Consider the following 15,159-nt stretch of genomic DNA (forward strand, 5'->3'; position numbering starts at 1 on the left):
TGAAAGAGAGGTGTGATAGGGTTTGGAGTCTTAGAGTGAGAAAGTTTAAATAACTTAAACAACTGGATTGGGGAATTTGGGTGAGATTGGAATATGGGTGAGGTGTTTAAACCAATAGGAAGAGAGGTAGAGGGGGTGGCACTAATAGGGAGTGAGGAAAAGAGTGGGACCGAATGAAAAAGAGGTGTGGTAGGGTTTGGAGTCCTTAGGTGATAAGACTTAAACAAAATGGATTGGGGAATTTTAGTGAGATGTTTCGTCTGGTTTTTCAACCCCGCAAGTGCACGGATCACTAACAAGCAATAAAGTGATGATTAGACTATCGTTCTTACGAGGAATCTGATTAGCAAGTGCCGATTTACACAGTAATTTTGACTGTCTAGGCTATCGAATACTTAGAGAATGAAGTTTGTAACCTTAAACACTAGAATGGTAAACTTAAAACGAAATGAATTATTTGAAACAATTCTGAAATTAAGATTTCACACTTGAATCTTACTAGGGATGTTATCTCGTTTATTTACTGAATTGAGGATCGTTTTCTTAATGGAAATCAGTCCTAAGTTATCCTAAATCCTCTCTCAAGGCATCTAGGGTGTATTTTAATTAACTCAAACCCTACTTTCGTGGTGATCAAATTAATTAAAATCCTTTGAGATCTTTGACTAATTTTAAAGTTCCACAAAGGTATCAGCTTATGTCTAGGTAAAAATTTCTAGGTTCAAGATCTTGATTTTCTAATATTAATCTTCACCTTTCAGTCCTTCAATTAACATCTACAATCATGGCTAAGTGGGTACCAGCACATAGCATGCATTAAGATCACAAGAAATTAAATCAAGAAATGAATCTTAAATCTAATAAATAAAACTCAGTGTTCATCCATAATAATAATTACAAGCATTACTCTGCCAAATCCAGAATATGAAAACTACTCACTCATGGTCAATTCAGCAAACATCATGATAAAAGGTAAAAACAATAAAAAGAAAATCATGTAGAAGAAATAAAATAATAAAAATCTGTCTAGGGAGATTAAATGAAGGAACCGAAGAGAGTTTACAGCTTTGATCTTGTGGAGCTTCAGCTGGAAAACTCCTTTTGGTACTGATGTTTCTCTCCTCGAGATGGTTGAAGAGAGTGCAGAGTGTGGATTTCTCTCCTTCAAAACTCCTCTAAATTGCTATCAAAAGATAAAAGAGAGAGTGAGCCCCCCAGCCTCCTTTTCTGATGTTTTCTTTTCTATTTATAATAGTTGCTCTAGGGTTAGGTCATTTTGAGTCCAAAAGGCTTTAGGAGTCTCATTTGAATTAGAAAATAAGAGAAGGAATTCGAGTTATAAAACTGGCTACCGCATAGTTCACGGCTGGTGTGTCACTACACGGGTCCCGGCATGTAGGGCCGTGTAACTTGCTGGTGTAAAACTGCGGAGTCTTGCATTGGCACATAGAGTTACACGGGTCTCTATAGATTACATGAGTCTAATTACACAGGCCGTGTACTATTGTTCCCATAAGGTTCTTCAAGCTTGTGCCCGACAGAGACTTATACGGGTCCTTGCAGATTACACGGGTCTAATTACACGACCCGTGTTCTTTTGTTTCTCCATTGGCTATCTAGCTTTCTCCTGGAAAAAGGTTATACGAGTCTAGAGCTTGGTTTACATGACCCGTGTACTTTCTATCAGTAGCAATTATCTGTCTCTTGACTTCTCCAAGCTTTCCTTTGCACTCCTATACACTGGGGCTTCACCCAAACACCTAAAATGATGCAAAAAATATGGAATTAAGGGCTTGACAATAGAAATTATAAAAACTAATGAAATCAACTACTATGCATGAAAATACTTGCCTAAATGCTAGGAGATAGTATACAAATGTGCTTAAAAACATGTATACAATTCAAATGTATCAAATACCCCCAAACTCAAACTTTTGCTTGTCCTCAAGCAAAGCAAAACTTTGTTTTAAAACACATTTCAGGAGATACTTAGGAATATAACCAACAATTTAATAAGCATAGAATTGAACTTCTCCAACCTTCATACCAATTTCCCTCTTTCAAGGCATAAGGGTTCTAATAACTGCCTATTTAGAACTTCACCTCCTTTCATGGTGCTTCAACTAATTATTCCTCTTTGCAAGGCCATTAATAAGTCATAAATAACTTGTTTTATCGGGATAGATTTGAGAAACACTAACTTCCCCAAATTTGTCTCTTTTGTGAGTAATTGTGATGAAGTAATTCAATTCCAACTCCATAAGCATATCTCAATTTTCTATCTCCACTAATATAGCATGCACTTTTCAAAAGATCAAAAGGTCTTTAAAAGGGTTGTAATGGGGCTAAGGGGATAATGACTTGGTTGCCAATGAAAGGTTTTTAGGGAATGCATACATCCTCTTTTCATTTTCCTTATGCATTTTGCTTCCTCAAAAGGGTATGGTAGGTGTTTAGGCTAGGGGCTAGGTAAATAACATAGGTAAGTAATAAATTATAAGGGATAAATATAGGCTTCAAGTTGGTTACAAGGGATATACATTTTAATTAGGGGTGGCTAAGGCTTAGTGAGGCTATATCAAAGAATGCCTTAATCATTTCTTCATCAAGCATATGCTAGGATTTCATCTTGATTGGTCCAAGAGATATGTTCTAGAGCTAGTGAGGCATTTTTTAGGTTTGCTTGTATTTCAAAAATTGTTCTCCTAATTTTACAAGTTCAATGTGATAAATTAATAGTTATGAAGAGGTTTAACCAGTCTAGTTCCATTAAAGAGATTAGTTTATTCACAAACAACATGTTAGAATCCCTTTTTGCCTATCTACATACATTCATTCCTCTATCCCGTGGAGTCCAATTATTAGCTTACTAGAATTTGGTTATAGTGCTAAGTTTCACAATTTAAAGTCCAAAATTTTTCAAAAATTTTCAAAAATTTTGATACACAAGAATAATGTAGCTGAATTTAAATAATATAATGATATGCATGTAATGATATGCAATTGTAATGATATGCAATGCACTTGTATCTCCCCCCCCCCCCCCCCAAACTCAAACCAGACATTGTCCTCAATGTTAAAATAATATGCAAAATCAGAAAAAATGTACAAAGATTATAAGAAAGCATATTATTTATTAGGTATTGAAAAGTTTGGACATTAAGCATATAAAAGAGACTTTTGATTGTAACTTAGGACTAAGGCATGTAAGATATTACAATAAAGATCCTATCCTATAGTCCTAGCTCTAAAAGGTCTCTGATGGTGATGATGGTGATGCTGGCTCCTCCTCCTCATCATCTAGCTTCTCCATTAGCGTGTCCAATTTGTTGTGGGCTTCCTGGAGGCTATCTTCGATTGCTCGCATCCTGTTGTTAATGGTGGTCTCTATGCACTGTAGGTATATGAGTACCAGGTATGTGGGTGGCGGTGTGTATGGAGGCACTCGAGTAGGGGACTCTTGGAATATCCACTCTTGGCCTTCTTCTTGAGGCTGCAAAGTCTCAGCAGGTCCGTCTCATGCTTCGTCTCTCCAAGGGATGGCATTTCCTTTGGCATCTAGCAGGTAGCATGTGTTGCCCACCTTCTTACATATCCCCATGGATATGCAGATAGTTTGATCTATTCTTGATGTTCCAGTGACAGAGCGCAGCCTGTGATGTCCTGGAACGAAGCCGAAGTGAAGGGCAATGGTTGTGATAAGGCCACCTATAACACCCCTGTTTGTATAGCCTGGCATATTTCACTGTTCCGGTGACCGGTGTCAGTCCGAACAATTAAGGGGATTAGAACCACACTTAAGACAACTAGATAAGTCATAAACACAAATAATTAGTAATTGTCAATTAGTTAAGTATAAATAAGAAAAGCAGAACATAAGAAGTTAAACGAGCCGAGAGTCACAGCGATGGGTGACCTTCTCAGGAAGGACTGCGAAGTCGATTTAAAGTCAAATTTCGAACCGTAAAATGTGACGCTGCGATCCATAAGACTATTACAAACACAGTGGAAAAGAGAAAATCACGAAAAAGAACTGTTAAGCCAGTCAAATAATTAGGTCAGGGAGCCGAAAGAAATATTGAATTATTTGCAAACCGGATTGAATCAGTGAGGGGCAGTTTGGTCAATTGACCCTGAGAGCTAACTCCTGACCTAACTGTCAAATAAAATCAAAGAAAAAAAAATTTCAAAGTCGGGAATTAAATTAAAAAACTAATAGAAAAATAAAAAAAAAGGAAGAAAAAGAAAAGTTGAAAAGGTTATGACATCATCATGGTGACATCACACTTGAGGTCATAAATAATTTTTGATTACTTAATAATTTGACTAAGTCAATTAGGAGATAAATATACAAATTAAATAAATAAAATTCATTTTCCTGCCTCTTTCTTCAAGCTAGCCGAAACTCCTCTCTCTCTCTAAACTCCATAGCTTCCACCATTAATGAGTTATTCAAGCTTGAATAACTTGAATCTTTACTATAAATTTTAGACTTGAACCCTAGAAAACTTTTAAATTACCCTAGAAAGGAAGAATTAAGGAAAGAAAAAGTGAAGAATTGGAGGAAAAATGGAAAATCAAAGACTTCACTTAAGGTTAGTATTCTAACTTTCAATTACCTATTTAAATGCATGTTTAGTTACTTAAATGAACTTAGAAACTAAAGAAATGAAATAAAAACAATTGTGAAGGACCAATTTGAATTTCGGCAACTAGGGTTTTGATATATGTATGCATGAATTTGGTGGATTTAAAAGTGTATGTGAGCTTAATTGTGTTGAATGATTATGATTAAATGCATTGAATTGGTTAAATGCAATTAATTGGTGAACTAGGGTTTGATACTTAGGGTTTAGAGACAAAAATGTGAGAAATTGGTAAATGATGTCTTTGACCTAGTTTGAGGTGAGAAATGGTTATTTGTGACCAAATGGAGTGTGTTGGAAGTGTTGGAGTTGAGGTTAAATTCGGATTCAATGTGGTCATGCTGCAGGCAGCAAGACCAAGGTCTCTTTGAGGGACCAAAACTAAAAATTTACAAGTCCAATTGATATGAGACAAATTGGGAATGAAAATAGACACAAAATGACACAATTTTCATTTAGGAACTATGCCCAAAAAGTGACCAAAACCTAGAGAACAAATTGACCAAATCCGGAAATTCTCAGTCTGCCCTGTACAAACTTACCAAATGAACAGTGTTTGTTCATTTGGCCATAACTTGAGCTAGGAAGGTCTAAATGACCTGAAATTTTACCAGTGGATAGATGAGATATAGACCTAAAACTTTCATGAAGAACACAAACCCAAATTATGGCATTAACCAAGTCATTTGGCCACCCAAAATTGGTGATCTAAAACTGCCAGAACTAGTTTGGTGCCCAGAAATCTGGGTTAGGTCTAATCCGGCAGCCATGATTCAAATGGCTATAACTTGAGCTACAAAACTCCAATTGGAGTGAGTCAAAAAGGAGAATAAATTTAAGACAATAGGGAACATTTTATATGAAGGAAGTTTTGTCAAATTCTAACAGAAAAATAACCAATAGAATAGTGCAACTTAAGGCACCAAAACTGAAAATTTACAAATTTGCCTAAAAGACTTAGAATTTGAGTAAACAACCAAAACCAATAAATTTAGTGATCAAAATGAGGTATGTGGATGAAGTTGGAATTCCCATACCTATTAAGCCTTAGAAAGTTAACAAATTAACTTGAATAGTGTAGTGAATAGTAACCCCGAAACACAAAATTTAAAGAACGTCGACTTTAGCACATTAGAGCTAGGTAAAAGTGAATTTAAATTTATTTTTGGATTTATGATAAGTTATGCTACTGAAGCACTGTAAAACTGTGTGTTTCAGTGGAAAAGAACACCGGAAAAGAACCCGAGGAATCGAGTCAAGGCCAAGAGGCGACTCGCTTAAGGTTTGTGCACAACGTATAATTTTTGTAAATTATCTTCTGCATATTGTTTTGAATAATGTGAAATATTGAATTGTGACATTATTATGATGCTTTTGATTTAATTTTTTGAAAGTTATTTGTGTATATTTGAAATGGCAATATTTAGCAAATTGTTAAGATAAGTTTTGAAATCACAGTATCATGACCATATATTTGAACACCTCACTAGCATGACTAGTGGGAGTAATCAGTTTCGAATTTTGATTCCTTCTCTGGCTGAGGTGTTGAGGTGTGTGCCAGTAGAAGAAGAAATTGAATGGATATCCATATATTTGAGCTAGCTAGCCTTGTGATGTGACTTCTCCTTAGCCTCTGGCTATTGAGATTATATTTATTTTGAATGGCATGATATAACTGTGGGCTTTATGAAATTGGTTTTGATACTTCAAAATGAAATTATTTGGATTAAAATCTCATAATTCATGTTTTGTATTTAATTCTCATGTTCAGTCAAATTTTTGAATAAATGTGATTTAAATTCTGCATAAAGATTATTTTAGTATGTTGTGCACCACTGAGTCCTAGTACTCAGCGATGGCTATTATTGCTGTCGCAGATTTAGAGACTAGAGGAGCAGCAGACTGAGCTGTTAAGGATTGAGGACCTACCTGCTTGAAGTTATCAAGTATAAGTTATACCCTGACTATAAATATTTATTTTGATGTATGTAATGTACGTAATGGTATGGACATGTAAAATCGGTCTTGAGCAGCTTATACAAAGTTTGTATAAAGTTTGTAATAAATTTTAGTTTGGATTTTCCTAATGTAAAATTTTTAATATGATGTATATATAAATTTTTTATCTTTAATGAAATATGAATGGAAATATTTTATTTTAATTTGAATGAAATTGATTGGTAGTAATTTGTTGATTACTGAATTTTTGGAAATTGAGAAATGAGGATTGTTGAATTTTGAAACTTGAGAAATTGGTTGAGATTGATTGTGAATTTGAAGAAGTTGTTGAGAAAAATTATTGGAAGTGCTTTTTTTCAGGTATTTGAGGAACTGTTTTCTCAAAATACAGACGACACTCTGCCAAAATTTTTATAAAATTTACGGAAAAATAAAATGGGCCAAAATTTTCAACTAGTTTTCAACTTTGAATAAATGATTTTAATACCAATTAGAAAATGCTCACCACTTATCAAAAGTAAGAAAATTGTTTTAAAATCCCTTGTAGGGTACTTAATGAGTTATCGGTAGGTGAAGTTCGGTAGTTCATTAGGTATTCTACGGGATCATGTTATGCCTTACAGAGGGGTAAGGTGTGATACCACTAAGCACGATGTGCCCAGTAGACTAATGACAGAGGTGTCGGAGATGGTTGCACAAAAAGAAGCTAGTGCTACAACGTTGTCCAGTGACCATACACCACAAGAAAAATATCTCATTAGCATTTACAACGCCAAGGCTGTCAACACGGCCCATGATGGTGTGGGCGGCGAACCAATGCATATAGCGCAGGGTTGGACTTGTGATGCCTGTGGATTTAGACTTGCTAGAGTTATATGGCTCTGTGTTCGGGGCAATGGAACTCCAGAAGTTAATGCTGTTATAGAGCATGCAGTTCCTAGGGATCTCATGGTGGCCGGCACTATCAAAGCCGAAGATGGCATTAAACTCAATTATGTTCATCACCCTATCGACACCGAGGAGGTGAAATTTAATCCTGCCCCTATCCTCCCTGTCGGTAGGCCATAAGGTGGCCTTGAAACTGCCCAAAAACTCCAGTGTGCTGTCCTTGTATGCTAGAAATTGGAGTTGGGCAAACCTTGTCCACCCGACGCTATCGAGTAGCCCATTGATTTCATTCTGTAGCCCGATTTGCTCCAGCAGCGGAAAATCCATGTATTTCGTGGAGCTTATTTTCTGGGTGTGAAGCCGGGTGCACATTGCCTTGTGGGCATCATCACGGAATCCCCAAGGAATGGAGATTTCGGGTTGTGGAGCGGCTTATGGTTGGGGTTACGGTGGAGGATGGGCTAGTTAAGATGGTTGGGGAGAGGCTACCCTTGTTCTTGGGCATTGGGGTGGAGGCTAAGGTAGAGAGGATGAGGATTCTCCTCTTTGCCTTGAGCAAGAGCCGATTCTTCTCGCAGATCGCTTTTCAAGAGCCATTGATGAGTTTTTTTGGGACGGAGAAGAGTAGGGTTTGGTGAAGGGAGATGAGATTTGAGGGGTTTTTATGGGCTAGGAGGGGTGGAGATGAAGCGTTTTGCCTTTATGAAGGGTTTCAATGCTAGGGGTGCATTTAAAGAGCCGTTAGGACTCCTTGTTTCGCACATTTCGTGCCCTAGAAGTCGCATTTGTGAAATGATACACAGGTCGTGTATCACTACACGGGTCCCGATATGTAGGGCCATGTAAATTTCTGCCTGAAAATTTCAAATTCTGTCGTAATACATGGCCCGTGTAAATGAGCTCTGGGACCCGTGTAACTTTCTGTCTCTCGATTCGCTTTACTGGATATGTTACACGGCCTATGTCAAATACAAGGATGCCCGTGTAAATCCCTGGCTTTAAGTTATTCTACTAGAGACATTACACGGTCCGTGTAAATTGGGCTATGGACCCGTGTAACTTTCTATCTTTCTCAGAGTTAAAAATGCAAGAAATTTATGGACTTCCAGAAAGTTACACGGGAGTGTAAAACCAGTACACGACTGAAAAATTTTTGTCAAATGAAAATTTTTTATCATCACAACACATGAAATGGATATAAAGTTTAGCAATAGAGCTACTTCCCTAGTTTTGTCCAATTTTCCCTCTAGTGGTTTTGACTTGATGATTCCTTTCCTCTCTTGATCTCTACTCCCCTTTCCAAAAAATCCTACAAAATGAAATGCTAATGAGTACGAAATAAAAATCAATATAAAAAAGGAGTAAAAAGAAAAATTCAGAAAAAAAATTTTGGGTTGCCTCCCACAAAGCGCTTGTTTATAGTCATTAGCTGGACTTTGCTTGTTTATGGTCTGTCGATAGGATGGTCGAGGGTGCAATTGACTCCCATTTCTATGGGTTCTCCCTGAAAGTAAGGCTTCAACCTCTGTCCATTGACCTTAAATGCACCTGAGGTTTCACTCCACACTTCTACTGCTCCATGTGGGAAGACTTGGGTGACCTTCAAAGGTCCTGACCATCTTGATTTAAGCTTCCCTGGAAAGAGTTTTAATCTAGAGTTGAATAAGAGGACAAGATCTCCTTCTTTTATTTATTTCCTTACTATACGCTTTTCATACCATCTTTTGGTTTTATCCTTGAAAATTTTGGCGTTTTCGTATGCATCCTATAGGATTTCTTCCAACTCATTTAGTTATTGGAGTCTTTTCTCATCAGTAGCTTTGAGGTTAAAGTTTAGGACCTGAATTGCCCAGTAAGCTTTATGCTCAAGTTCAACAGGGAGATGGCATGATTTTCCATAAACCAGTCAAAAGGGTGTTATGCCAATTGGGTTTTATATCTAGTGCGGTATGCCTATAGTGCATTATCTAACTTTATGCACTAGTCCTTCCTGGATCTGTTTACAGTTTTCTCTAGAATCTGCTTCAGTTCTCTGTTTAAGATTTCTACTTGACCGCTGGTTTGAGGATGATAAGGTGTGGCCACCTTGTGAGTCGCTCCATACTTTTTCAGTAGTGTTTCAAATTGTTGGTTGCAGAAGTGACTTCCTCCATCGCTGATTATTGCTCGTGGTGTGCCAAATCTTGTGAAGATGTTCTTCTTAAGGAACCTTGTGACCACTCTAGCATCATTGGTTGGTGTCGCAATTACTTCTACCCATTTTGACACATAATCAACTCTAACCAGAATATACTTGTTTCCACAGGAAGAGGGAAATGGGCCCATGAAGTCTATTCCCCATATATCAAACAATTCTATCTCAAGTATACCATGCAGTGGCATTTCATTCCTTCTTGAACTGTTACCTGTTCTTTGGCATTGATCACAAGCTAGCACAAAGGATCTTACACCCTTAAACAAATGTGGCCAGTAAAACCCTGCTTGCAAAATCTTTGTTGTGATATTTGAGGTGCCCAAGTGTCCTCCATATAGTGATGAATGGCAGTGATGAATGATACTTTCCATATCTTCCTCTAGTATGCATCTTCTTATCAGCCCATCATTACATCTCTTGTACAGTAGAGGTTCCTCCCATATGTAATATCTCACATCATGTAGGAATTTCTTCCTTTGCTGATAAGTCATGTTTAGAGGCAGTACCCTACATATAAGAAAATTAACAAAGTCAGCGTACCATGGAGCCTTGGAGAATGCAAGTAATTGCTCAATAGGAAATGAATCATCAATTGGCAAATCTTCGAAGTCCTCTGTGTACTCCAATTTTAGTCTGGAAAGATGGTCAGCTACTACATTTTCGAATCCTTTTTTGTCCTTGATTTTAAGGTCAAATTCTTGTAGGAGTAGAATCCATCGAATCAGCCTTGGTTTTGCTTCCTTCTTGTTCAAAAGGTACTGGATTGTAGCATGATCTGTGAATACAATGACTTTTGACCCAATGAGGTAAGATCTGAACTTGTCCATTGCAAACACCACTGCTAGAAATTCCTTCTCTGCAGTGGCATAATTGATTTGCACATCATCGAGTGTCTTACTAGCATAATAAATAGCATGGAGCTTTTTATCTTTTCTTTGCCCGAGCACTGCTCCAACTGCAAAGTCACTTGCATCGCACATCACCTCGAATGGTAGCTCCCAATTTGGTAGCTGTATTATTGGTGCTGATATCAGGGCTTCTTTGATCTTGTTAAAGGAGACAAGGCAATTTTCATCAAAATCAAAGGAAACATCTTGACTTAACAAGTTGGTAAATGGCTTAACTATTTTAGAAAAGTCCTTGATGAATCTTCTGTAGAATCCTACATGTCCCAAAAGATTTCGCACTCCCTTGACTGATATTGAGGGTGGCATATTTTCAATGATCTCAATTTTTTCCTTATTAACTTCAATTCCTCTTTCTGATATCAAATGTCCCAGGACTATGCTTTCCCTTACCATGAAGTGGCATTTTTTCTAATTTAGGACCAGGTTTGATTCTTCACATCTTTGCAACACCTTAGATAAATTAGCTAGGCAATCATCAAAAGTAGTTCCATAGACAGAAAAATTATCTATAAAAACTTCCATGATATCTTTAATATAATAAAAAAAAGATAGCCATCATGCATCTTTGAAAGGTAGCAAGGGCATTACAAAGACCAAAAGGCATTCTCCTATATGCAAATATTTCATAGGGATAAGTGAATGTTGTCTTTTCTTGGTTTTCTAGGTGAATAGGAATTTGAAAGAATCCCAAATACCCATCTAGATAATAGAAATAAGAGTGTTTCGCTAACCTTTCTAACATTTGGTCGATGAAGGGGAGAGCGAAATGGTCTTTTCTGGTAGCACTATTCAATTTCCTAAAATCTATGCACATTCGCCAATCAGTGACTACTCTAGTAGGGATTAGTTCATTGTTTGCATTTTGGATAACAGTTGTCCCACCTTTCTTAAGAACTACATGTACTGGACTAATAGTTTTAAAATTTCTTTCTCAGCTACTTCTTTCATGTTTGGGTTAAGTCTTCTTTGGTGTTCGATCGTGGGTTTACTGTTTTCTTCCATGGGTATCCTATGCATGCAAATCAAAGGGTTAATTCCCTTCAGGTCTTCTATTTTATACCCTATGGCTTTGCTATGGGTCCTATGTTCTCTTAGCAATTTTTCCTCTTCTAACTTAGACAAGCTAGCATTGATTATAACAGGATATTTAGAATTTGAGTCTAGAAATGCATACCTTAGCGAGGAGGGGAGAGGTTTAAGCTCTACCTATTTGGCATTTTCCTTGAGCTTACCTTTGGTTTGTTCCTCCTTCATTTTCTCCATCTCGGAAGCCTTAGCTAAGGGTAGGGGTGGATAAGCTGCTAACTGTTATGCACAGGCTGCTATTTCTGTATTTTCATCATCCACTGTGTGGCTGTGCACAATACATGCTTCAAGAGGATCTTTAGGATGTGTCTTATGAAATTCCTTTTCAACTTATTCGTCAATTATGTCAACCTTCAAGCATTCATCAGGTTTAAATTTGTGGTTCATTGTGTCGAACAAGTTGAACTCCACTTCTTCTTCTCCTACCTTGAGGGTTAGTCGCCCATTTTTGATGTCTATAATGGCTCGGCGGTTGCTAAGAATGGTCTTCCCAAGATGATAAGAATTTGAACATCTTCTTCCATCTCAAGGACAACAAAGTCCATTGGAATGAAAAATTTTCCCACTTTGATAGGAATGTTCTCAAGTATTCCCACAGGATATTTAACAGATTGATCAGCCAATTGTAATGAGATTGTTGTGGGCTTCAATTCTCCGATCTCTAGCTTTTTGCATATTGGTAGAGGCATTAAACTGATGCTTGCCCCAAGATCATAGAGGGCCTTTTCAATTTTCTTGTTACCAATGAGGCAGGGTATGGAGAAGCTTCCTGGATCTTTCAACTTTGGAGGCAGTTTGTTTTGCAGTATGGCACTGCATTCCTCTGTTAGAGCTACTGTTCCATAGTCTTCTAGCTTTCTTTTCTTTGATAGAATTTCCTTAAGAAATTTGGCATAGGATGGCATCTGAGAAAGTGCTTCAGTGAAGGGGATGTTGATGTAAAGTTTCAATAAAACCTCCAAAAATTTTCTAAACTACTTGTCCAATTTGGCTTTCTGAAATCTCTGAGGAAAAGGTAGAGGAGGCTAGTATGGCTCTGGTAATTTCTTTATCTTCCTTGCTTCGTCTTTCTGATCTTTCTTAGCTTTTTCCTCCTTTTTCTCTGCTTGGCCTTTTGATTTTTCCACGGTTTTCTCTGTCGGCTCTACCTCTGGTTGTACTAGAGTTCTCCCACTCCTCAGTGTAACTACCTTATAATGCTCCCTTAGGTTCATTTCTGGTTGGCTAAGCAGTTTGCCAGCAGCCTTACTTGAAGAACTTGCTTGCTGAGCGATATTATTCTCTAGCATCTTATTATGAGTAGAAAGTTGGTCCACTCTGGAATTCAGCTGTTTAATCAATTCATTTTGTTGTTATTGAGCTATTAAGAATCCTTCCATCATGGTTTCCATGGTCATTTTCAGTTCAAGTTGTTGAGGTTGGAGAAGTAGTGATGGCTGTGCAAAGTTTTGACCTCCGTTCTGAAATCCAGGGGGTACTGGTGGTTTGTACCCTTGTTGCTTGTTTATTGGCTGGTTCTGCTGATTGGACCATGAGAAATTTGAGTGGTTCTTCCATCCAGGGTTATAAGTATTTGAATATGGATTGTTGGGCTGCCTCTGGTTGAAGTTTCCTCCATTATTCACATAGTTCATCTGTTCTGTGGAGGGTTCATTGAAATTGTTGCATTCTGAAATCATGTATCCTCCTCCATAGCTGTTCTCATGTTGACTGTTTGTACCAACTGCATTGGCTTGCATTCTTTTGAGTCTCTTTGTGAGCCAATCAAATTGAGCATTTATCATGCTTAGGGCGTCTACTTCTAGGACCCTTACAGTTTTGCTTACATTTTCTCTTTCATTTGACCACTCATAATTATGGTATGCAACCCTTTCTAGAAGTTCAAGTGCTTGTGTCACTGTTTTCTCCATTAGATCACCCTCTGCAGCTGAATCAACTGTGCTCCTTATAGAGGGTAGTAATCCATTATAGAAAATTTTCACTAATAGCCAATCTTCTATGCCATGGTGTGGACATTCCCTCTGTAGGTCTTTATATCTTTCCCATGCGTCATAGAGTGATTCTCCTTTCTTTTGTCTGAAGGTGTTAAGCTCAAGCCTCAGTTTTACAGTCTTTACAGGTGGAAAATACCTTGCTAGAAAAGCTTGAGAGAGGTTTTCCCAAGTGGTGAACATTCTAGCCGGTTGAGAAATTAACCACTTCCTTGCTCTATCCCGAAGGGAGAATGGGAATGCTCTGAGTCTTATTGCTTGATCAGATATTTCATTCATCTTGAATATGTCACATAGGGCAAGAAAGCACTGAAGGTAATAGTGTGGGTCTTCTGTTGGTGAACTTGCAAACTGGGTTTATTGAATCATTTGGAGCCATGCTGGTTTTAATTCAAAGTTGTTGGTTTCCACTGTGGGTCTAGTGACACTGGGCTGAAATCCTTGGATAGATGGAGCTCTGTAATCTCTCAAGAGTCTTAATCTATCATTATTATCGGCCATGGTTAGAATTTCAGGATCTCCTTGACTGTGCTCTTAATGTTTCCTTTCCCTCCTGATGGCTTTCAGAGTTCTGTCTATCTCCGGATCACTGTCCAAAATTTCTTCTTCTAACATTATTCTAGTCATATACCAGATTGGGCACCTGAAAGAGAATAAGAGAAATACAACCAGTAAAATAAAATTAGATAATAAATATAATTGCCTAAATCAGCTAAATTGCCTATCACTTAATATTACTAAAAAATTCCCTAACAATGGTGCCAAAAGCTTATTTCGCCTGGTTTTTCAACCCCACTAGTGCACGGATCACTAACAAGTAATAAAGTGATGAGTAGAGTATCATTCCCACGATGAATCTGATTAGCAAGTACTAATCTACACAGTAATTTTGACTGTTTAAGCTATCGAATACTTAGGGAATGAAGTTTGTTAACCTTAAACACTAGAATGGTAAACTTAAAATACAATGAATTATTTGAAATAATTCTGGAATTCAGATTTCACACTTGAATCTTATTAGGGATGATATCTCATTTATTTACTGAATTGAGGATCGTTTTCTTGATGGAAATCAGTCCTAAGTTATCCTAAATACTCTCTCAAGGCATCTAGGGTGTATTTTAATTAACTCAAACCCTACTTTCGTGGTGATCAAATTAATTAAAATCCTTTAAGATCTTTGACCAATTTTAAAGTTCCACAAAGGTATCAGCCTATGTCTAGGTCAGAATTTCTAGGTTCAAGTTCTTAATTTTCTAATATTAATCTTCACCTTTTAGTCCTTCAATTAATATCTACAATCATGGCTAAGTGGGTACCAGCACATAGCATGCATTAAGATCACAAGAAATTAAATCAAGAAATGAATCTCAAATCCAATAAATAAAACTCAGTGTTCATCCATAATAATAATTACAAGCATTACTCTCCCAAATCCAGAATAAGAAAACTACTCACTCATGGTGAGTTCAGTAAACATCATGATA

General features: G+C 37.3%; 1 non-coding gene across 1 annotated transcript; it reads left to right on the plus strand.

The window, feature by feature from the left end:
- Nucleotides 1-13,679: 13,679 nt before the first annotated feature.
- Nucleotides 13,680-13,786, plus strand: LOC131180367 (small nucleolar RNA R71). Its single transcript, XR_009149143.1, has one exon. It is a non-coding gene; the product is annotated as a small nucleolar RNA R71 (small nucleolar RNA).
- Nucleotides 13,787-15,159: the final 1,373 nt, after the last annotated feature.

The sequence above is a fragment of the Hevea brasiliensis genome, chromosome 5, assembly GCF_030052815.1.
Source record: "Hevea brasiliensis isolate MT/VB/25A 57/8 chromosome 5, ASM3005281v1, whole genome shotgun sequence".
NCBI lineage: Eukaryota > Viridiplantae > Streptophyta > Magnoliopsida > Malpighiales > Euphorbiaceae > Hevea > Hevea brasiliensis.